Source organism: Triturus cristatus, chromosome 4_1 (assembly GCF_964204655.1).
Source record: "Triturus cristatus chromosome 4_1, aTriCri1.1, whole genome shotgun sequence".
NCBI classification, from domain to species: Eukaryota; Metazoa; Chordata; class Amphibia; order Caudata; family Salamandridae; genus Triturus; species Triturus cristatus.
Window position 1 is genome coordinate 1,134,355,630 of NC_140585.1, and position 22,943 is coordinate 1,134,378,572.

Genomic DNA, 22,943 nt, shown 5'->3' on the forward strand with positions numbered 1-22,943 from the left:
TTGTGGATCAGATACTTTGTCACAAGCATGACGGATATCCCAACTACTGTATTCCAAGTGCATTTTATTCAATGTCACTTGTGATACAGTGGACGTAATACCAGTCACATTTGTGATGGAGTATCCCACCCACCAAACTCTAAGTTAGGCCCTATGTCTTGAATTTTAAACAGAGTTTAGGATTCTTTTGATTTCCATAAACGTTCCCAAAAATTGTCAACGTTTACATAGCTTATAAAGTCATAATTTTATTTGTAAGGCTATATAATTGAATGTGAGTGCATACACATAAAACGTAGATTGCTTGTATTCATTGCTTTTGAACTAGCAGGCAAGCACAATTAATAGATGTAACCCAACTTATGGCATTCCATTTATCAACCTCAGAAAAATGAAAGTTTGAGCTTTCTCCTGTAACTGAAACCTGTGGCAATCAGATAATGTTGAGCACTTTTCATTAACCCACTAAGTCATCCTCTTAGTAAATATACAGGAGCCACACACATGCAAATATGCATCATGTTATTTTTGTATCAGTCTTTGACAGTATTTCTATTACTTATCTTAGTGAAATGAATCAACATATCTCATATATCTGATCCTTTAGTTGTAGAGTAACTTGGATCTATGTAGGTCCAAAAACCATAAAAGGCCCCAGAGTGTTAAAAATACAAAAAGTTACCACTAACAAGTGTACATTTCCTGATAGGTGTTACATTATTATTCAATTTTTGTGAAATCATTTCTCATTTTAGAGCACTTGAAAGTTATACTTGTATCTCACGCATAATTATGACAATGTCAAATATTAGCCTTCCTGGACCTCATTGTAAATCTGTAGATTTTTTATCCATCTAGTTTGTATCTGCCCCAACTTGCACAATCTTTGGTCAATGTTATTAAAAAAGACTTTTAATGACAGAGTCATCCGGTCATACAGAGAAGCTATAAGAGTGCCGGACAACCCGCCATAAAATTGCAAACTGGTGAAATTCCTGACAATGGCTTCTATCTGATACATTTTTAAGTAATCGTATGCCACAGTTCTAGAGGGTGTAGGGATTAATCTTAGTAATTTGGGTGATCAATCGGAGTGCTATCCAGTAGTGTCTCGCACAGGTAAGGGCGGGGTGGGATGGGGGTGGTGGAAGTCGACAGATGATGGGTTGATGCGGCGAGCGCAAGGTAAGTGGTTTTATTTATTTAATATTACTTAACCCGTTGTCTCTCGACTTCCCCCACCTGCCCGCCCCTCCCCACAGCTTTTACTGGTAATAGCCTTTTTATTCTGATATGTATCCAGTTTTAGCATTTCTCCTTTTTAACCTTCATATAATAAAGGAAGATAGAGTCTGCACGTTATTGCTCACAAATGCACTTTCACTTTTAACCAATTTTTATCCTACATATACATTGCATTTGTAATAAAAGTCTTGTTATAGTTGTAATTAACTAAAGCAATAAAACTATTGTATTGAGTGGTGCATTGGTCTGTTATTAAGTGGAGCATGGCAAATTAACAGTCGGCTGATGATTTCTTACTCTCCTATCTATGTGTTTGCAGTGCACAACAGAGAGATAATCTAGAAATCTGCAAGCTGCTGAGTCAGCAAATATTTGACCCTGACTACCTTCACAGAAGCTATTCATCCTCAGTCTCAGCCAAATATCAGCTATAGCCGAAGTTCAGTTCACCTGTAATTACAAAAAGACATATTGCATCAAAGTTATGGACTATTAATGTATACCTCATGAACATCTAACATGTAATACCACATTACTACTTACTTTGATGTGATACTAAATAAAATATAGACCCAGAGATTACTTTAGACATTGCCTACCTAAATATAGCTAAAACGTAGCTCCAGGTAGGCTCACAGTACTATTTTATCAGTTAAAATCAACATTTTAAACCTTTCACTTCAAAGCACCTTTTTATTTCAAATCTTCCAGGAGGCATTTGTAAATGGATTCTGCCCCAATCTTCGGAGGGCTCTACAAATTTGTAATACCATAAAGCAATAAACATCCCACAGACTGACCCACTTCTCATCCAATAGGCATCATAAACTTGACTAGTGAGAGGTTCTTTAAAATTATAGTGGATAGAAATATGTTCATACTCTTATGTCAAGTTTAAAATGACACATGCTATTTCAAGTGTAGAGAGTACTATATTGTGCATAATGAGGATGTGTAGACTAATATGTGGCAGATTAAAGACCTACAAAATGCAATAGTAACAACCAAAAGCTTTTGATTATGTGTGACACGGTTAAACGGGTGTAGGATTAGAGCAAAGGAAAATTCAGATCGTCAAACATCATTCGAATCAAGATAAATGATCCACTCTCAAGATTGATAACATCTGAATGTGCACTTGGAAAGGGTGTTCTTTCTTGTTACTATGGATATAGAACCCACTGGTGAATACCGAGGCTCTGTCATAGGAGTGGGTAAGAAGGCGAAAAGCCTGGAATAACAGGATTCAGCGCCTGCCGGTGCCTCAAGGAAGCTGCAGTTCAGCGTAATTCAGTTACAGGTACCATTGACCTGTGACCAAGAAGAAGGGTCAGTGAATGTACCACCCTTTCAAGGTACTTGCAATACTTGCGACCTTCAAATTCACTTTTTCACGTAGGTCCTGAAGAAAGCCCTCTGACCCCACCAGGGCAATAGTATAGGGCTGAAACATGTCGACCATTTGACCATCACCATGAACCTAACGGTGCTAAAGAACAGTAACATTTCTATAGAAGCACCTACTTGTTTTTAATTTTGCCGCCACTTATCTCGAATAAACTTTGGACTGGACTAGAATATCAGCTTGAAATGAGTGGCTTTTCATAGTATTTTAGCACCACCCAGAAATGAATTGAAATATGTTTTCTTTGTTCATTTTCCCTTCCATTTTGTTTGCAACCGGTTTTGGGAAAGGGAAGTATTTCATTGTAAATCACATTTACTGTTTCTGTCCTATTTTTTTTGTTTCTTGCTTCTGAAGTAATTTCTCCTCTTAATTCCTTTCCCTTTCACCCCTTTTTCTTTGTTTTTCCTTTTTCTATTTTGGATTGTGTGAAAGGATATTGTTAAAAGCATTAACAAAGTGATTAGACTGAAATATTCACAGTTTTTTAGGTCGAGCCTAGAACAGCGCATGCGCTGTTGATCGACTTTTAGTAAGGGGATTTTGAAAGTGCTGCCAGCCGCTGGCCTCAAGCTTGCGCGCATCTGCGCGTGAACGCGCGCAGCTGCCATCTGTCTTCTTTGTCACGGATAATTAAGTGCATCACGATCACGATCACTTTCGGAGCCCAATGCTTTTCTCGCGCACTTGTTTCACTCTGTCCCTCATACTTCTTTTTCTCCCTTCTAAGAACTCCAACCATCTCCCCGTCACTTCAAACCCATCTTTCTCTTCCTCCATGTCCTGCTACCCCAGTGCCCTTGTCTTTCACTTGGATAACTCGTTAATTGCGGATATCCATATGTTCTTTCTTATTTTCGGAATATTTATGTTTCAAAGGAGTAGAGCCTTAAAGTGGATGTGCACTGTAATGTTATTATAATGTATGCTTCACTTTTGGACATGGTGTGTATATTTCTATTTTTGTTTTTTTTTACATTCGTTTGCACACCGTGACAGAACTTTTGAGAGTCCTTTCATGGTCCTGGTGCAGAAGCTACTCAAAAGAACAAAACAGTGCACAGACAGTGTAAACCACAAAAGGAAGAGACAGTGCTGGACAAAGCGCCAGGTTTTCAGCGATTTCCTAAAGATGGAGAGAGATGCAGCTTCTTTAAGAATAAAAGGAAGACAGTTCCAGTGTAATGCCATGGACATAAAGAAGCTTTTGGCACCCCAGGATGATTGTTTCAAGGATGGCACCATTAAATGCATGGCGGAACTGGAGCATAGAATTCTGCCAGGGAGTGCCACCTCCGATTATTCTTGAACTAGGAAGGGCCATGTCCGTGAAAGGTCTTTTAGGCCGTGCATAAAGCCTTAAGGATAAAATGTTGTGTCACCGGCATCAAGTGCAGTTTACCGTTGGCCGCCTTTGCTGGATTAAATTTCCAGATTTTCAAGATGAACCACGCAGCAGTATTTTGAAGAGTGTGTAGTCTCTTTAGGGAACCCTTGGGTAGATCCGGGTGAAGACTGTTACAATCATCCAGTCTTGTCAGAACAAGTACGATGACCACAGTTATTAAAAAATCAAAGGGTATGAATTTTTTGAATTTTTTATTAATCATTCTAAGAGCATGAAAGGAGGACTAGGTGACATTATTCACTTGGGTTTTTTATTTCAGTTCATTGTCCGAGAGTACCCCGAGATTTGTAAACTTCGGGGCGGATGTTTGTTAGTGTTCCCAGATCCGATGGCCCCTATGCTGAAGACCAGAACGACACGTTATTCTCAAAAAGAGTAACCTCCGTCTTTGAGGAGTTCAGTTTCAAACAACTACAGTCCATCCACTTGCTGCATTCATGCAGTCCTAAATAGTTCACTGAAGTGAATATCATTTTTTGAGAGTGAGACTACTATCTGAGTGTCATCAGCATATGATGCTAACGATAGACCCGATGATTTTATGAGCGCAGCCATAGGTGTTACATATACAAGTTAAACAATGTGGAGCTCAACAATGAGCCCACGGGGACTTCACAGAGTAAACAAAAAGGTTCCGAAGTGAACTCTCCTAGGGACACTGATTGTTGATGTCCCCAGAGGAAAGACTATTATAAAGGAAAGTGGTCCCAGCATACAGTTCATTCAAAAACAAAACATTGGCATTATTGGAACATAATTTAGACGGATAACTTAAAAAAGTTCGAATGTTATTTAATCACATTGAACACGTAACATTCTTTCAAAATTGAATCAGAAGAATTTTTAAGCAACAATTTGAAAAACTAAAACACGTGCCCAAGGGAAGGGAGGGGGGTGAGTGAAATAGTGCAGAATTTGGGAGGAAGTGAATACAGTGGTAAAGGTTACTGAATTACACTTAAATTGGACGGCATTTAAGAATCACTGCCGTATTTTGAACATAGATTCAATCATAGTCACAATATTAACAATTCGGAATAGTGCCATATAGAAACAATCACAGTACACCATGTACTGTTGACGATGTTGGCAAAAGATGTTGAGTCGACGTTTCGACCCCTTGAGTGTTGTAGGTATTGAGTGGAACCTTACGGGGTGGGGTCTTCATCAGGACTAGGATAGACACAAAGGAAGGATGGGCACCGTGTCCGAAGGTGGACAAGCCTCTAAGACAGTGGTTCCCAAACTTTTTTGACCTGCGGCTCCCTTGACCTATTAGCCATTGGCCACGGCTCCCCATTATTTCACTTTTTTTCGGGCGGGGGGATGTAAGCCCGGACTCAGAAGTACTTTCATTTTTCTCCATGAAAATAATTGGGATGAAGAAGATGAACATATTATAATTATATTTGTAACAAAATAAAAATGAAAGCAGTCGTTTAATAATAAACTTTAAGTGTTAAGTGACTGTAAGTGCATAGAAACATTCCTGCGTCTTCAGGTGCCTGTGTTAATCTCACTGTGCCTGTGCCGTGATCTTCTTGACTCTTAGTGCTTCTATTCACCTCCTTTTCCCTCCATCTGTTTTGGTGCATCTCTCTGTACGTATGTGTTGGTATTTTTGGGGCAGACACCTAGCTGGAGCACAACGGAGCTCTGAAGTGTGGATTTACCCTCGTGTCTAAGATGTTTTGATTCATCTCAGTGTCCCTGCACATGCTTAGGGGCCCATCACCCTTGTAAAGGCGCCTAGATGCTCCGTTTTATCCCTAAAGATGCTTAGATGCACCACCATGGCCCATAAGGAAATGGTCAAAGGTACTCACTGTCTTTGATTTGAAATGGTTTGAATGCACGGCTACTCTGTCCCTGAAGGTGCTTTGATGCACATCCTAGTCTGAGTCCCTGAAGGTGCTCAAATGCACCCTTATCCCTGAAGTCAGAGGTACCCTTCCTCTCTGTGTCACTACCAGCTGTGAACGCCCCCCCCCCCCCCTGTGCACTACTTCTACATTTGAGATATCCCCTTCCTGTATGCTCCTTTCATATGCGAGACCCTCTCTCCAATGGCTACTGGAAATGTGAGGAAAAGAACATATATCACACATCGGGACATAAATACGAAACAGTTAGGTAATGCATAACACAGAAGAATTACCCAAAGCATAACCATATCTATATCACCATATGTCCCCCGTATTGCAGAAATCACGAAGCCATGCCATAAACGTACAAGTAGCAGCAACCTGCACTCCAAATACATGGTACATGGTACTGTGCACAACACGAAGGCGACAGGGACATCTGCACACCTACCACAGTGAATTTGGTAATTTAGCAACTTTGTTTCTTAATGACGCTGGGCCTCCATCGAGGACTCTCTCTGGCATTGCTATCACTGCCAAACAAATGCCCCCAATGTAGGAGCTGACATGGGGGGATGGTAGACATGGCACAGAAGAGGGGAAAACTCGATAGGTCCCTCTCAAGTGAAGTTTCGGACGGCAGTGGCTCCCAAACACATGTCTCAGCTGTAGCCGCTCTGACACTTTAATCTGGACCGCCGCAGCTAGGGGGCCTGGGGAGAACACAGGGGGGCCTAAGGCCTGGAAGTGCGGGGGAGGTTTCCGACTGTGGTGCACTTCTCTGGGGAAGAAAGTATCCGGCATTCAGGAGCACTGTGACTCTCACAGGGAATCTGAGAGGCAGGTCCGGGTGGGCACGACTAGTCGGAGCTCCTCATTGTAAAGCACTTTAATAGTGAATGCGGGCCCATCCGTGCTTGCTGTTCACCACTGATAACTGCCCATAGTCACTGACGTATTTCTCTCTGGCCACTCCTCACAGGGCAACAATGCTGCACTACCTGCGAGTTCAGCCGACGTTTGGAAGTTCAACTCTCCACATGTTTTCTTTTGGTCGTGAGCAACGCTCACCAAACGCTATTTGAGAAAATCAGTAGTGCTTACCCCGGTGGTTCCCAAACTGTGCCAGTGAGACTCTCTCCCCCTGTGTGCTCCTCCCCATCTGTGCTGCCACCACTTGTGATACATATACACTTCAGTGTGACGCTGCCAACTGTGAGAATGCCTCCCTGTGTGCTTCTTTTGTTCGGCCTCTCTGGTGCTCGAGCTCTTGTCCATGGGCAGCTGCATTATATTATCAGAGGGCTGGGGAGGGTGGGTGGTGCAGTGTAAGCATGCTGGGAGGCAGCCGCCGTAGAGCTGCAGTGTTTGTGTGTGAATGGGACACGGTGCTGTGCTTTTCACACTCATTCACTGCTCATTAGTGCCTGCTGGGAGGCGGATGCACCAGAGTTGTGTGTGAGTGAGATGTGTTCCAGAGTAGACGCTGACAGGGAGGCTTTCTTAACTCCCCCACGACAGTTCCAAATGGGTTATTCTGCGCCACAAAGGCAATCTACAAACTTTCCACATTGCAAAAATATTATTCCGAACCTGCTACCTTTTCCACTTCCCCAAGCTGTGCGTGGCGCCCCTGGCTACTTCTAACGGCGCACCAGGGTGCCGCGGCGCACAGTTTGGGAACCACCGCTCTAAGACGTCCGCAGGTCGTCAAAGAGAGAGGGAAAAATCCTCGGCGGTAACGGACTGGCGTGGAGAGTGGTGGACACCATCGACCACAAACCGTGGGGGTTAAGTCTTAGGAATCATAGAAAAGCAAAGCCTGGAGATTAATCCGGGTTTAGGGGATGGTTGAACTGCTGGAGAAAAATCACTGCTAGTTCACACAAAGGAACGAATCCTGAGTCTCAGCGTCCGCTGCATCAATGAATGGGCTGAAGTGAATATCATTTTTTGAGAGTGAGACTACTATCTGAGTGTCATCAGCATATGATGCTAACGATAGACCCGATGATTTTATGAGCGCAGCCATAGGTGTTACATATACAAGTTAAACAATGTGGAGCTCAACAATGAGCCCACGGGGACTTCACAGAGTAAACAAAAAGGTTCCGAAGTGAACTCTCCTAGGGACACTGATTGTTGATGTCCCCAGAGGAAAGACAGCAGTAGGGCTAGGGCCTGGCCTCAGAAACCTCCTTTCTCTTGTTAGCCATAGATGATTCTATGGCATACTGAAGAGACTCCATTTTCTCTTTATCAATAATCTCTTGATTTGGTCCTCTTGTACACCTGCAGTCGTGGCACTAATCTTTCCCCCAGACATATTTTCTCGTAATTTCAAATAAATTTCCTACCTGAAGATATTGTTCAATCAAACACAATATAGTCTTAATACTTAAAAACAAACAAACAGAGGTCTAGATAGGTGAAACGATCTTAAATGATTCCTAATATATTTTAGGAAAACATACAAAATATTACCCACCTTGAATTTTGGGAATGCAAATGCAACGTATTCCCGCACCATTAATTGTCACAATCTTGGGAGAACAATGAAACATAACATGCCCAATCAGCTTAGAAGTAGACCAATCGCATGATCAGCTTCAGAAAATAAGGCGTCCCTGGGTCATGCATGTGCCTAATCAGCATAAAAAAACAATAATATCCCCCTGTAATGCATATGACCTATGCAGCTTTTCAAAATGGCGTGTCCTTTTTTAACTGCTCATACAGCTACTCACTTGGAAAGTGCTGTACATAGATTGTGCAATCCAACTTGGACGTGTCTAGTGGGCACTTAACTATCATACTAATTTTCTCAGACAAATCACTTGGACTTAATCTAACACTGATAATGAAAACCCGAAATTTGAAACCATTAAAAAGCCTTTACCTCACTGACTTGCTTAACCATTTTCAACTACTAATACATTGTAAGTAGTATTGAATGCCCCATAAAAGTTGGAGCAAGACTGACACCATTCTTAAGCAAGATCCACTATCACACAATGTTTATGAAATATAAACTGACATTATTAAACATAGTTACAGACAATTAAACATTAAGAAGGAGAATACATATCAAACACATGGCAGCAAGCAAAAGAGGATGAAGATGGAAGATAGCTTACATGGGACATGATTTTTCTATTCTGATTGTTTTGTTGTATCTGGTTCTAGAGTACTTGTGTTTACTCTGAAATGTTGCAGAATAGTAAATAAAAGTTATTATGCATAATGCTAGTCTCCTGTCTTACCATAACATTATTCAGCATTGTTGCACTTTAAGTGACTCATGCCGACCGTGGCTTTTATGTTGTTCCAGTGGAATCCAAAATAATCGAACTTCTCTGGAATTTTAAACTGTTATTATTTACTACAACCAGTATCTTGGCATATGCCTGAAGGTGAGAATTAAGATAACAATAGTTCTCAAAAGAGCCTAAACTATTATGCAAGTCATTTTCTGTCTGTGCCAGTAGCACTGTATTATCTGTCGACAAAATACACAAGATAAAAGACCCTTTGTCAATTGGATAGTCCCAATGTTTTTCTCAGGTTGCTCCTCCACATCATTGATGAATATGTTAAATAATAGGTGCCAAAAGATATTCCTGTTTAACAAACTTAAACTATTCAAATAGCTCTGTGTATTCACCTCTGGTTCCATATTGCTCATCCACAAATGTTCTTTGAATGGAATAAAAATATAGCATCATTCAAATCACAGGCACTTTCCATGACTATAGCAGAGCATTATATGAACCCCTGGCAACATTGTCAATAACTGTCTAAGGTAAAGAAGGTTTAAAATAGTCTACCCCTAATTAGAGTGAAATATTTCATTATAAAGGCCAACACGTGTAAGCCCTCTTCTACAGAGCTTATACGTAGTTTGAAACCAGCCTTGCTTTGGATGATAACATTATTCAGTTCTAGATGGTCTTGGAGTTTGGTAGCCAGTATGTTTCCAAACACTTTGTAGACCCACATCTAGAAAGGAGATCTGTTATTTGTTAATAGGTTCATCAGGCAACCTGTGTAATGACCTAGGACTAGGTGCAATCACTATTGCTGAACAAATACTTTAACCTGCTCCTCTGAGCTTGCTTCCCCAACAGGATAATGCTATACGGTTGCCTGACCCAGTTCAGCATTTCATCTGTCACTAATGCCTCTGTTGACTAATGTATTATTTATTGCTTTTTGATATACATATATAGGGCCTGGTTTAGATTTTGGCGGACAGGTTACTCTGTCACAACAATGACGGATATCCTGTCCGCTGAAATATAAATCTCATAATATCCTATGGGATTTATATTTTGGCAGATTGGATACCCGTCATTGTTGTCACGGAGTAACCCGTCCACCAAAATCCAAACCAGGCCCATCATTTTGCGCTGTTTTTTATTCCCTCCGGCTATACTATGTCAACCTGGACTCCTTCTACTAATGCTATGGTATCTGTTCACATTTCTTGTAAAGCGCTCTGATACCCTCAGGTCTAGCCAGCACTATATAAAACTCTCAAATAACTAAATAAACATTTGCTCTTCTTTCTCAGATATAAAGAAATGCCAGGATGCTATCTAATTTTTACTAGCTTGTTCAACAATACGCTCAGGGTGCTGACGCGTTAGCGAAGTTATATGCAAATAAGTCAGAGGCTTTACCCCTCTTTTGCCACGAACAGGCACCTGTACCTGTTGTATAGTAACAAGGTTTAAGCGAAGTAGGCAGTAAAGTTATCCAAGCAGATTTATCAGCAATTATGTTATTTGATACATTTCACATAAAACATCTTCATCTAATAAAGATGTGTCGTAATGAGCAATGCTGGGGCTCGAACACTTCTGATTGTGTATAAAATGTTCCGCTTGAATTGTGGGTTAGATGGGGTAATATTGGCACTGACGAAATAAGAAAACTACCATAGGAACTGTGCAAACATGATTAGGAGGTGATACTCATCAGCACCCAAGAGGATCAAAAAGGAATAATTGATGAATACCTTTTGAACTACACTCAATAGATAATGGATCACGATAAACTAGCCTAAGTCAACAGACAGTGGGTTCACCAAATTGGTGAGCCTCAACAATTTAGAAAAGAAAAATGCTTTTCTAGAGTCCCCTCACTCACCAAGGGTTGCCCCTAGGTGACGTGCTTCATCATTGGGGCCATCCCAAATATCTACTGCGTGGGGCGGGCTACGACTTGCGAGATTTACGTAGGAGCACTTTTTTGTGTGAAATTATGTGTTGTGAAGTGTTGGGGGAGTGGTGTTTGTGTTAGTTAAAAATACCTAACTAGTGAGTTGACAATTTATTCCTACTCCTAGCTGGTAAGATAAAAAGGGGTTAATAACAGGAAAAATATAACTGTTATGTGGTTATATTGCCTATTATTTTGTCAACATGTTTCGAGGTATCCCCTAACCTCTTCTTCAGGACAGCATGGGATCCAGCCCCAAGTGTACCACTCCGTGCAGAAACCTAAATTAAGGTGCAAAAATAGACCAATAACGTGCGCCTATTGAGCGCACTTGGTTATATACATACGGTTATTGATGAACACATAGTATCTGTATTAGAGAAAAAGAAATGCAGGTTAGAAAAATACATCCTGCCTCAATGGGCAGGTGCTGGTATTCGCGTTTTGGCACACTCATCTTGTCAGTGCTTTTCAAAATATAATAGGAAAGTGATCTAATGTTATTAAAAAGGAACATTTAGTAGTGCTTGTTTTCATGTTGTTATCACACAAATCTCCAGTCTAGAGAAAACGGAACTGGTTACAAAACACCACCTTTTAAAAACCACCACCTTTTAAAAAACACTCATCTTCCTGGACAAGCTATGTGACAGTAAACACACACTCAACATGTAACGTTGTACAAACATATAGACATATCAACATACTTATATGGTAGCACTAATATGCCCCATGGTCTGTCTGGGTGGAGGGGCCTGTAGGAACCTAAAAATGAGGAGAGAAAAGTGGAAGAAACACCAATCACGTTAGGATTAGAGTATTTTCTCTCGGCTGGATCTGTTTTAAATAACCACCAAATCGGGTTCCTGTTAGGAGAGAAAACGAGGTAAATTTTACTGTTCTCGGCATCCCTCCGTCAGTGTGACCTGTAAGTCCCAGGCTCGACCGCATATTAGCGTGTCTCTGCCTCGGTGCTGTTTTTATATTCTGTAAATCGCCAAGTCATGTTGGCATTGTTGTTGAAAGACTAGTGCGTGTATGGTTCGAAAACTTGATTTTGGCACAATGCGCGCGCCATTTTGTTGGGATTTGTAATTCCCAAATTGTAACTATTTGGTTATGAGGCTCACTATAGGTGTGGAAAATATTTCTTACTAATCAAAATACTACTCCTAACATTTACTTCATATTTTTGTAAAAACCAGAAACCCCTTGATTAATCAGGAATTGAACCCTCCATGGAGGGTGTTAACAGCGGCCATCTTGGATTGGGCATGTTTTTGGTAGCCCGTGTCTGGCAAATAAAGGTCGATAATTCATAATTAAGGGTTGTTAATTAGATAAACAAGTATTCTGATCATATTTTTACTGTAGTGAGTGTTTTTCTTGGGGAAATTACATGACTTGCTTGTATTAATGGACGTAAAAAAGCATCTGCAAATTTGGTCTAGATACCAGAACTTATTCTAAGAGCGAGCAGAAAATCAAGTGACATTTGAGGATGAAGGTCTCGAAGCGTCCATAGCTTTTGGATTACATGAGTTTATAAAACTTTGCAACCGCAGTGGATCCTCATAGGTAGTCGTTCTGTTGTTGTAGGTGACCTTAAAAAGACAAGGGTGGAAAAGGCCATAACGAGCACCCAATGACCTAAGCTCAGGTCTCATATTAAGAAATGCTTTGCACTTGTTTGCAGTAGCCTTGGCATAATCTTGTGCAAAGAATAAAGTTGAACCAGACCAAGTGATTCGCTGAGAGGATTTAACTGCTGATAAAACCTTTAACAAATCCGTATATTCTAGGAAGTATAAGATGACGCCTCTTGGTCTTTGTGAGGATGAGGTGTTTGAGGCAGGTCGGCCTAATCTATGTGCTCGCTGAATATTAAGAATCGTGCTTTCTGCCATGTGGAGAACTTTAGAAAGGAAAGACTTAAAGAAAGTGAGAGGGTCTGATCCTTCAATTCCTTCCACCAGACCGTAAATTCGCAAGTTATTTCTTCTATTGCTGTTTTCAAGGTCTTCGAGCTGCCGTTGGAGTGTAGAGACTTGAGACTGAAGTTGGGTAACAGTTGTACTTGTGTCTCTGAAGGATGACATATTTTGTTCAACTGTGGTTACTCTTGATTCAAGTTGAGACCAATTATCAGTAAGGATTTGTAACTTGGTATTGGTTTCTTCCATAAAGGGTCAAAGAGCCCTGATCTCATCCAATAACAACTCCAAGGAAACAGGTGAGGTTGGTTTAGGCGGAGAAGGAGTGTTCTGGTTTAGACGTTTAGTTATAGATTTCCCAGCAGGTGTTGAAGAGGGATCAATAATTGTTTCCGAGCTGTGAGATAAAGGCATCAAGGAGTCTTCCAATTTGGAGTATGCAGTGAAAATGTTTGAGTTTTTGACAAAAATGTGTTTAGGTTTCAATTGCGTAGAAATAATGCCTCTAGTTCTACCCATATGTCAAAAAATGTAAAAGTGTGTCAGTCAGAGTTGTATCTAAAACGCCTCCTATTTGATGAGCAGAGTTATCAGACCCATGCAGGTTAAGTAGGAAAGAAGCAAGTAGCGAGTGTCCAAAGATATTATAAACGAATTGCCACACTTAGAATAAAAAGGCTATTTAGCCATTACCTCAAAGCCTTTTCAAAAAATGAGAGGAAATAGAAATATGAAACATGTCACTGACGTGGAAGGCATTGATGAATCCAATGAAGTGATATGAAGATGGGAAAACTCACAAAATGGCTGCCAATATATTATTCACTCAGTCAGCAAAGCAAGACACTATAAAACAAAGTAACATGCTTTGAATCCAGAAATCATGCAGGTAACTGAGGAGAAACATTTGCTCAATTGCGTGTTTCATAAAAGTTCTTCATGAGGCCGTTATGCATATCTAGACTGGCACTTCTCACAAATGGAGAGCACCGCGGGTCGAGTTCAAAAGAAAATGGCGGCCGGGGTATCGCGTCGCGATATCGCGTTCAACAGAAAGGGGCTTACTTGAAGAAAAACATCGCTTTTCAGCTTCGTTCAGGCCCGGCAGGGGTCACAAGAGTATCAACGCCTTTTCCGACGTCTGCAGCTGATCTTCGTTTCACAGAGGAGAGCCGGGTAGTGCGAAGTCTCCAAGTCGTACCGGAGAGCCTCACCCAGGCACTGCCATATCCCGTGGGTGCCACGCCACGCCCCCTCTACAGAGATTCCTGATTTCTTGCCTGCACCGGGTATTCATTTGAATGCCCCACTTCATAGGTTCTTTGATAGTAAGTGCTCTAAAGCACATCAGGAGCTAATTAAAGCACTCAAAGTCTCTTGTAGAGCTAGAGATGTGGTCTCCCTCTGTCGGCGTAACCATAAGCAGAGGCAAAAAATTGGCACAAAACCCTTAAAGACGAATCCTGGCATTAGCTTCTTCAGGCTAGTTGCTTATTCAATAGCTCTACATTTTGGGAAATCATTAACCGGACACTTTTTTCCAACTCTGAAGAAGACTCACTGTCTAGTCATATTTCTCCCGATGCTTGGTACAAGCATTTTTATGCTCTGTATAATGCCCCAGTGCCTGATGATTATTTTCCTGGCCCCTTGAGGCAGTTGGTGGGAGTTTTGAATATCTTGTTTTCACTGGACGAGGCAATTTCTTAGCTGTCTAACTGCCACATAGGAGGTTGGCAGTTGTCCTGTAGGAATGCCACCGCTGCATCCACAGGAGGAACCTGTGGTGCACCCGCCCGCTGAATTCCAAGTTGAATCCACGGCTGGTGGGTGGTGCTGCGGCAGCAGCTGCATTAAGCTCATAGGAGAGCAACAGTCTCCGTAAGAGTGCCTGCAGCCTGTTTCTGCACAGTGAGCAATGCACCATGTTGTGCATGCCGCACTGTGCAGGAATGAGGGTGTAATTCTAAGGGGGCACAACATGGGCTCCACCACATGCATCCCCAGGATCAGAAGGGGCCCCGCATCTCTGCTACCCTTTTCATAGCAGGCTCCCCACCATGAAATGGGTGATGTATTTGAAAGGCAGAATATGCTCGGCGGTGCCACATTGGCACCGCCACTATAAGTAACAAGGGGGACCCGATATAGGTAGCTTTGGACCTCGGGTAATTATGTATTTTACAAGAACAAAGGTCCCTAGCTTAAACGTAAATAATGTAACTGTTTCAACATAGACTTAAATAAGACCTATGTGCATTCCTCCTGTGTCCAGCCGGACAGAGGAACATTTATTTTGAAATTCACAAAGTTTGAAACAAGATAATGAAGCACGAAAGCAATGAAACAAGGGCACAATCCTGTACCGAGTTTTCAACAAGGGAAAAGAAAAGTAGAAAAAAGTGGCAGGCAAAAACTTTGGGAGCAAACATGGAGGCTTACAATACAATAAAGAACTTAAGTAAGCTCAGACCAACAGAAACCACAATACATTTTCACAGTGGATACAATGTGGTACTGTTATGGAAAGTCGACGTTTCGATCCCTAGCTCCTAATACAGTGGGATCATCCTCAGGACTTAAAATTACAAAAGTTGCCTGATATGAATTATACGCCTGTTGGAATGAACAAGGGAGAAGAGGGAGATAAGAAGACAAAACAAAATCCAACGTTAAGAATAAGAAAAGGAGAACAAATCAGCATTCATTAGAGGTGTACAATAAACAATTGTGCGGTCAGAGCCACCAAACCGCACCTCAACTGGCTCACCTTGTGCACTAAACCCAATTTTTAGCTTGTTGCTATTCAAACAACAATCAATGCATGAGGCACTCTCTGTTCCTAGGAACGCACAATTGTTTATTGTACACCTCTAATGAATGCTGATTTGTTCTCCTTTTCTTATTCTTAACGTTGGATTTTGTTTTGTCTTCTTATCTCCCTCTTCTCCCTTGTTCATTCCAACAGGCGTATAATTCATATCAGGCAACTTTTGTAATTTTAAGTCCTGAGGATGATCCCACTGTATTAGGAGCTAGGGATCGAAACGTCGACTTTCCATAACAGTACCACATTGTATCCACTGTGAAAATGTATTGTGGTTTCTGTTGGTCTGAGCTTACTTAAGTTCTTTATTGTATTGTAAGCCTCCATGTTTGCTCCCAAAGTTTTTGCCTGCCACTTTTTTCTACTTTTCTTTTCCCTTGTTGAAAACTCGGTACAGGATTGTGCCCTTGTTTCATTGCTTTCGTGCTTCATTATCTTGTTTCAAACTTTGTGAATTTCAAAATAAATGTTCCTCTGTCCGGCTGGACACAGGAGGAATGCACATAGGTCTTATTTAAGTCTATGTTGAAACAGTTACATTATTTACATTTAAGCTAGGGACCTTTGTTCTTGTAAAATACATTGGCACCGCCAGCATATCCCTGCCCCTTTCCACTCCGCCACCACTGCGGAATCCAGACGAAGACGGTGGTCCTGTTTCAGTCCGACTGCCCCACTCCAAATATGGTGGGCGGACCCGCAGTGGTGGTCGGACCACCACTGCGAGTATGGCGGTCCTAGGACTGCCATACTCGTAATAAACCCCTAAGAGTAATGCCCCAATGGGTTTCCAGCAGACTTATTTCTTTCTGAACCCATACCTGCCAACTCACACGAACCCACCCAGATATCAGCTCCCATCACACGGTCTCCTGGTGAGGAGCCAATATCACACAGTGGCAGGGAAAACGAGCTAAAAACCACTGTAAATAGTAGTTTTCTAGCTCGTTTTCCAAGGCTTTGAACTGCCGATGTCCATTAAGGGGTGTGAAAACACCTCAGGGCATCGGCACCAGCCTCAGCAAGCTATTTTTTTCTGGAGGAGAACGAGGCTTGGGGCGGGGTGGAGTTCTAAAGTGCCTCCTAGGTTCTTCTCGGCACGTAGCCTCATCCCCTTCCAGGTCCACCCCTTCTCACATGATGAGATTGTTCTTCAAGTTGGCAGGTATTTGAACCCCAGTTTTGGGCACCCCTTTCAATCCAGGTCATTAACGCTTCAGTAAAAGGGGGGTCATCTAACATCCTGATCTAAATCAATTACAGTGTTGGTATTAAAATAAATAGATAGTTCGAACCCCAATTGTTGTAGACCAGTTTATTTAATCAATTCAGTTGTAAAAATTATTGGGCAAATGTTTCTGAATAGACTCAAGATATGGGCTGATGAAAACCGTGTTCTTGCAGATATACAGTGTAGCTTTAGATGTGGTTTGCGGACAACTGACCAATGTCTTAATTTGTATCTTTTGATACGTAAGTATGATGTATGCAAATCGGGTTCAGTTCATATGCCTTTTAAGGACCTCACCTTGGCTTTTGATTATGTGAACTGGGACAAACTTTGGACCATTCATTTGTCTCTGGGAGTCAAGCAAAATATAGTTTTATCATGCAAGACCTGCACACAAGTATGTCGGTGGAAGTAAGGTACAATAATGATGGCTCCTGTACTGAATCTTTTAGTTAGAAAAGGTGCCCTACCTCCATTTGTATTCACCCTTTATATAAATAAGTTGGAATCAGTCTTGCTGAAGGGTAGCATTGATCTCCATCGCGATGGGGGGGGCCACTATATTTCTTCATTGTTATATGGGGATGATACAGTGTTATTGTCTAGAACTGCTTTGGGACTTCAACTGCAGCTGGAGAGCTTTGTCAAGTTTATGGACTTTTGGGGTTGACAACAAATAACTCTAAATCTTTTGTGATAGTGTGTAGGTCGAAATCAACAAAGACTAGTCAATTTAGAGAGCTGGAGAAAACTCTATCTAGGGTGGAAGCTTTACCCTATCTAGGCATTTTATTTTGTGCTTTGTGCACATGGGCCCCTTTGCTAAATGCGAAGACTTTTTTCTCAAGGTCTACTGAGGTGGGTTTTTGGTTTTACTACGAAATTATGAAAGAAACACGTTATGGCTATGCTATAGATTTACCAGGCCAAGTGTTTCCCTGGTTTGGCTTCTGGAAGTGACATCTGGGCTTATAAGGACCTTCAACCCTTTTAAGTTGTAGAGAACTATTTCACAAGATGCTTGTTGAGTTTGCCAAATTCCATCTCAGCATACATCATACATCATACATCAGGAGTTAGGGCTACCATGCCTCTCTGATGTCTTGGCTTTGCACCCTTTGATCAGATGGATCTTGATATGGTCTAAAACAGAACCTGAACTTAATATGGCTATCATTCTGGAATGTCTAAATTTGGACACGGCTACAAACTTTCCCTGATTTAAATATTTGAAGATCACGTTGGCTGCTTTAGGGTGTCCTGTTATCTTGAGGCCCAAATACGAAGTACACAAGCTTTGGCATTATCACATTGAATATTCAGAGCATCCTCTAGTATGGGGTAAAGACATACTTGGCATAAACGTAATATTCAGCATTCTTCCCAAGCATGCAGCACACATATGGACAATAACACAGTGACTTCTCACCAGCTTCCTCACCCCAAGTATGGGGTATTCAAAAATAGGAAACAGCATGAAGAATATTCAAAAGTCCCCTGGTGTGGACCCACACATATGGGCATGGACACAGTAAATATTCAATGCCCCAGATGCAAGGTGCATAAGTATGGACATGAGCACAATGAATACTCAACAAACCTTTAGGCAAGGAATACACACATGGGCATGACTACTAGTCGATCGGTTTCCATTCTGACATGATTCCGGTCAGACACTCATCTGATCAGCATCGTAATCAGGGCCAAAGTTGTTATAGCAGAGGTCAGTCTGATTCTGTTAGGTGAAATCATATCTGACTGGGCCCGGGAATCACACTTGTGGAGGGGGTCACTTTTCTCCTGAGAGACATCAGCCCTAGCAGCTGGCAAGTCTACAGTCTGCCGACCCTCATGGGGAAGAGCTGATAAGCAAACAATGTCCCGCACTTGGATAGCACTAGTATGGGTCCCATCTGTTAATATGGGGACAACAGATACCCCATCTGAACAGCCAGTGCCATCCTTCTCCTCTCTTCCAGGACTGCGGTTGTAGGCAGTTCAAGTGGATGCCAAGTTTCCACTAATTTCCCATTTATAACCTTCACATTGTGATAAATGGCACTCAAAGGATATGCAAATAAACTGTTAGATAGCTCCCCCATAGTCAGCTCTATTTTCTGCAATGCTTCAAAAAAATCAGCAAAGGTGTCTTTTATCAAGAGATCTACTTTTCCCTAAAAATTATTCACTAAATATTCACACATGACAGATTCCTGACGCAGCTGACGGCATACAGTTGGTAACAAGAGGAGTATCCAGGGTTACTTTCTTCACTGGTACTTCTTTTTCAATTCTTTTTCTTAGTTGGAAGCTGAGAAACAACAGATGAAACAGGCTACGGGCAGGCACAATGGTGAAGATCTACGACAACTTGAACTAGATGTCTTGCATAGCGGGAGTCCTTATCTCACTAGTAGAGTCATTGGGAGGAGCTACCCACCCCCCTATGCAAGACCAGATGTCCCCTGGCAGATGTAGTCCTGCAAGTATCCAAAAGTGTGTCCTGTGCAGAGGTAATCCTCAGTGCACTAAGTAATGTTGATGGGAGGGTCCCACCACCTCCACACCTCCTGCAAGCTCAGCTGTCACTGGAAGATGTAGTCCTGCAAGTATCCAAAAGTGCACCTCGCACAGCTGGAGTCCTCAATGCCAGTGGCGGCTGGTGACATTTAAAAGTGGTGAGCAAGCAAAGAAAATATTTTCACAAACTGACAGGCACTGTGAGAAACCAGCAATGCCTTTAGGGTCAAAGCCAAAAATGCTCACAACCTCTATAACATGTTGAAAAAGTTACTGTAGGAGGCTGAGTTGAAATGAGAATGAGGCGATGACTTAGTAAAGCAACCAGATAACAGCAGGCAAAAAAAAAAACACTGTTGTTAGACGTGTGTACTCACGAGCGGTTCAAACAGTGCAAGACCATATGTTCCATATGTCATTTCAACGTTCGTGTTGAGGTGTTACATTTCGCCTGGCTCACTTGGTTAACGTTTCACATCCCATCCTGGTTGCCAGTGTTACATCGGTAAAATCATACACAGGAGCCACCAGAAACCGAAGGATAAGTTTTATTCAAGCATAACAGGATACTGGTATACCTGCTGCTCAGCCTGTGTGTCTGTGGAATGGAATGTTGGTGTGAGAGCTGGTTATGGAATGTGGAATGGAATGTTGGTGTGAGAGCTGGTTATGGAATGTTGGATGAGAGAGAATGTCAGTTGGTGGATGGGCTGAGCAGCAGGGAGGCTGCTCCTGGTGGGGCTCAACCTTGTAACATCTTGCTTATAATAAACTTACATGGAAAACTACCTGGACTGTCCATCTTCACTACAACACTTACACCTTAGCCACAGCTGTCAGTTCATTTCTCGTCATTCTCACATTCCCTCAGGGAAGCTCAAGGTAGAACGCTCAGGCACTAACATTCGAATTACATCACAAGACCCCAGAGACAATGGGTGCTCTGGGTAAACCATTGAGGGCAGAGGGAAGGGAAGGGCGGGGGGAAATGGACAAGGAGAACACTATTGAGGAAGATACCACACCAAAGCTCTAAATCGTCATTTGTTACAAACAGTGTTTAGAAGGGACCAGGACTGAGAGCTCTCACATTGAAGCTAAAGGCATTGCAAGTTTCTTACAGTGGACCAAAAAGGTGTTAAAGTAAAAAATATAATGTTTACTTACCCACTGGCTGCCCGTCTTCAGTGCTCTCCTGAACATCCGAGCACGGGGTCCCAGACCTAACTCAACCAACCAATACAGACGTTGCTCTTGTGCTGTTAATAACATTAACCATCATGAAAAAAGCACCAGGATTGGGTGGACTGGGCGAGGTTGGCAACTCCTTCAGACACTGATGGCCTGTGTCTGTTCTCCACTCAGCTCTCTAACATAACTGAGGTTGGAGAGATGGCCTCATGATGTACGGGATATTAAAAGCGTGATTACTCAATTCCAACTGAACAAAGTCCCACTAGTATTGCTCCCAGTTTGGATGCAAAGAACAGTCCTTACTCAGCAAACAGATAACAGGCTTGCCCCTTGAGTTTCTGAGTTTCACTGCTCCACCCAAGCAATATTCAAAACCACAACTGTTTAGGATTCTTGATACATCAAACTTTCTGAACATTTTCCTAAAACCTGAGATGAGCATCACTAAAAGATGAGGGGGGTCATCGACACCAACATAGGGGGATGAAGGGTGTCATTATCATAAGACATTACATAAGTATCTCACGCCACTTTTTCATCACAGTCCATCTACTTAGTCCTGTTCAGTGTCTTTTATCTTTCTCTGTGTTTGCTTTGATCTTAACTGTTGCCATTCTGGGCATATTTCTCTCCGTAATATAGTAATATAATGCTGTTTTTTGGTCTGGCTGCAACTTAAGCAATATCATTGCTTTTTCCCTAGAAGAGTCTGAAACTTGTTTCTTTTTTACAGCAGTTTATATGGTACTCACCATCTGTAGGAGATCTGTGCTGGAGCAGGATTTTCTGATGAAAATCTATAGGGTTTTTAAGCTCTGGTTTGTCTATTTGTCATAGTTAACAATATTAATTATTAATTACTAATTATTTGTTTTGTGTAAGTGTTTTTTACTTATCAACATGTACGTTTTAACAAAAGAGAACTACACGTGGGAACGCGTATGTGTTGCCTATTAACAATGTGCATGTTTTATTAAATAAACGTTGCTGAGTGCTGTTTATTTTAAGCACGAAACGCTTTTGAATTAATGCTTTTCTGTGTTGCTAAAGCTAGATAATTACATACACATAAGGGTATTAGTGGGGTTAACACTGTTTAATCATTATGCTGTGGTAACGTTGTTTTGTCTCTTTTAATTAAGATGGTCCATTTTGGCCTAACCAAAAATGTCCGCCGTTTGCAGCCTGGCCTCGAGTGAGAAATTGTGATGAGAGGGCCTTGCTGAATATGATCACGAGACATTTGATCACAGTCCTTGCCTGGTTAAAACTTTCCGTGAGGACAGCAGCAGTTCTGGGCAGGTTTCCAGATGTATTGGACAGCCTTGGAGGACAAAGGAGCTGTTAAGAAAGAACTCTGAGCATTGTGTCATCGCTGAGGAAATGTGGTTGCTAAAAGATACTTTTTTATTTTTGGTTCCTGTTCTGTCTTTTTATTTTTGTGATTTCCTGAGCGGAGATTTTCCAAATGTAGCGATGCTACATCCTTTCCTGCTCGCTCTGCTCAGCGGTTCGGCGGACGTGTAAAACATTTAATGTTTCTTTAATATTGCAAGTTTCATTATAAATATACTAGACTAGAGAGGGTCCGTGTCATTGCATTCGAGATTTTGCTTCCCAAACCTGCGTTGGGGAAGATCGATGCTGAGAGGACGGTGACTTGGGAGATTTCTACTGAGAGACTTGTCTTGATGACCCATTCTGACATTTAGCTAGAATAGGTAATTATGAGAAAATGATTTATTCTGATTAATTTCTTTTGACTAATTTTAGATAAAGAATCATAATTTTAAATACGGTGTTGGTGATTATTTCTTGTCAATTATTGAGTACTCTATTTGATTATTGATGTATAGATTGTTTAGATTATGACAATTGCAATAATTAGGTCTTATCGACCTCGGTGTAGTTGTGGGGTTTAGGAGTTTTCTTTCCACAGGTTCAATGCTGGTGGAGTATTTGAGTGTATGTTAGTGAAATGGGCCCTAGTGTATGGTGAGTGTATGTGCGTGTAACTGTGAAATTACTCTATCCGTGGAAGTAAGGAGATTTTGTACACCCCAATCTGCATCAGTTCCTGGTAGCAGAGTG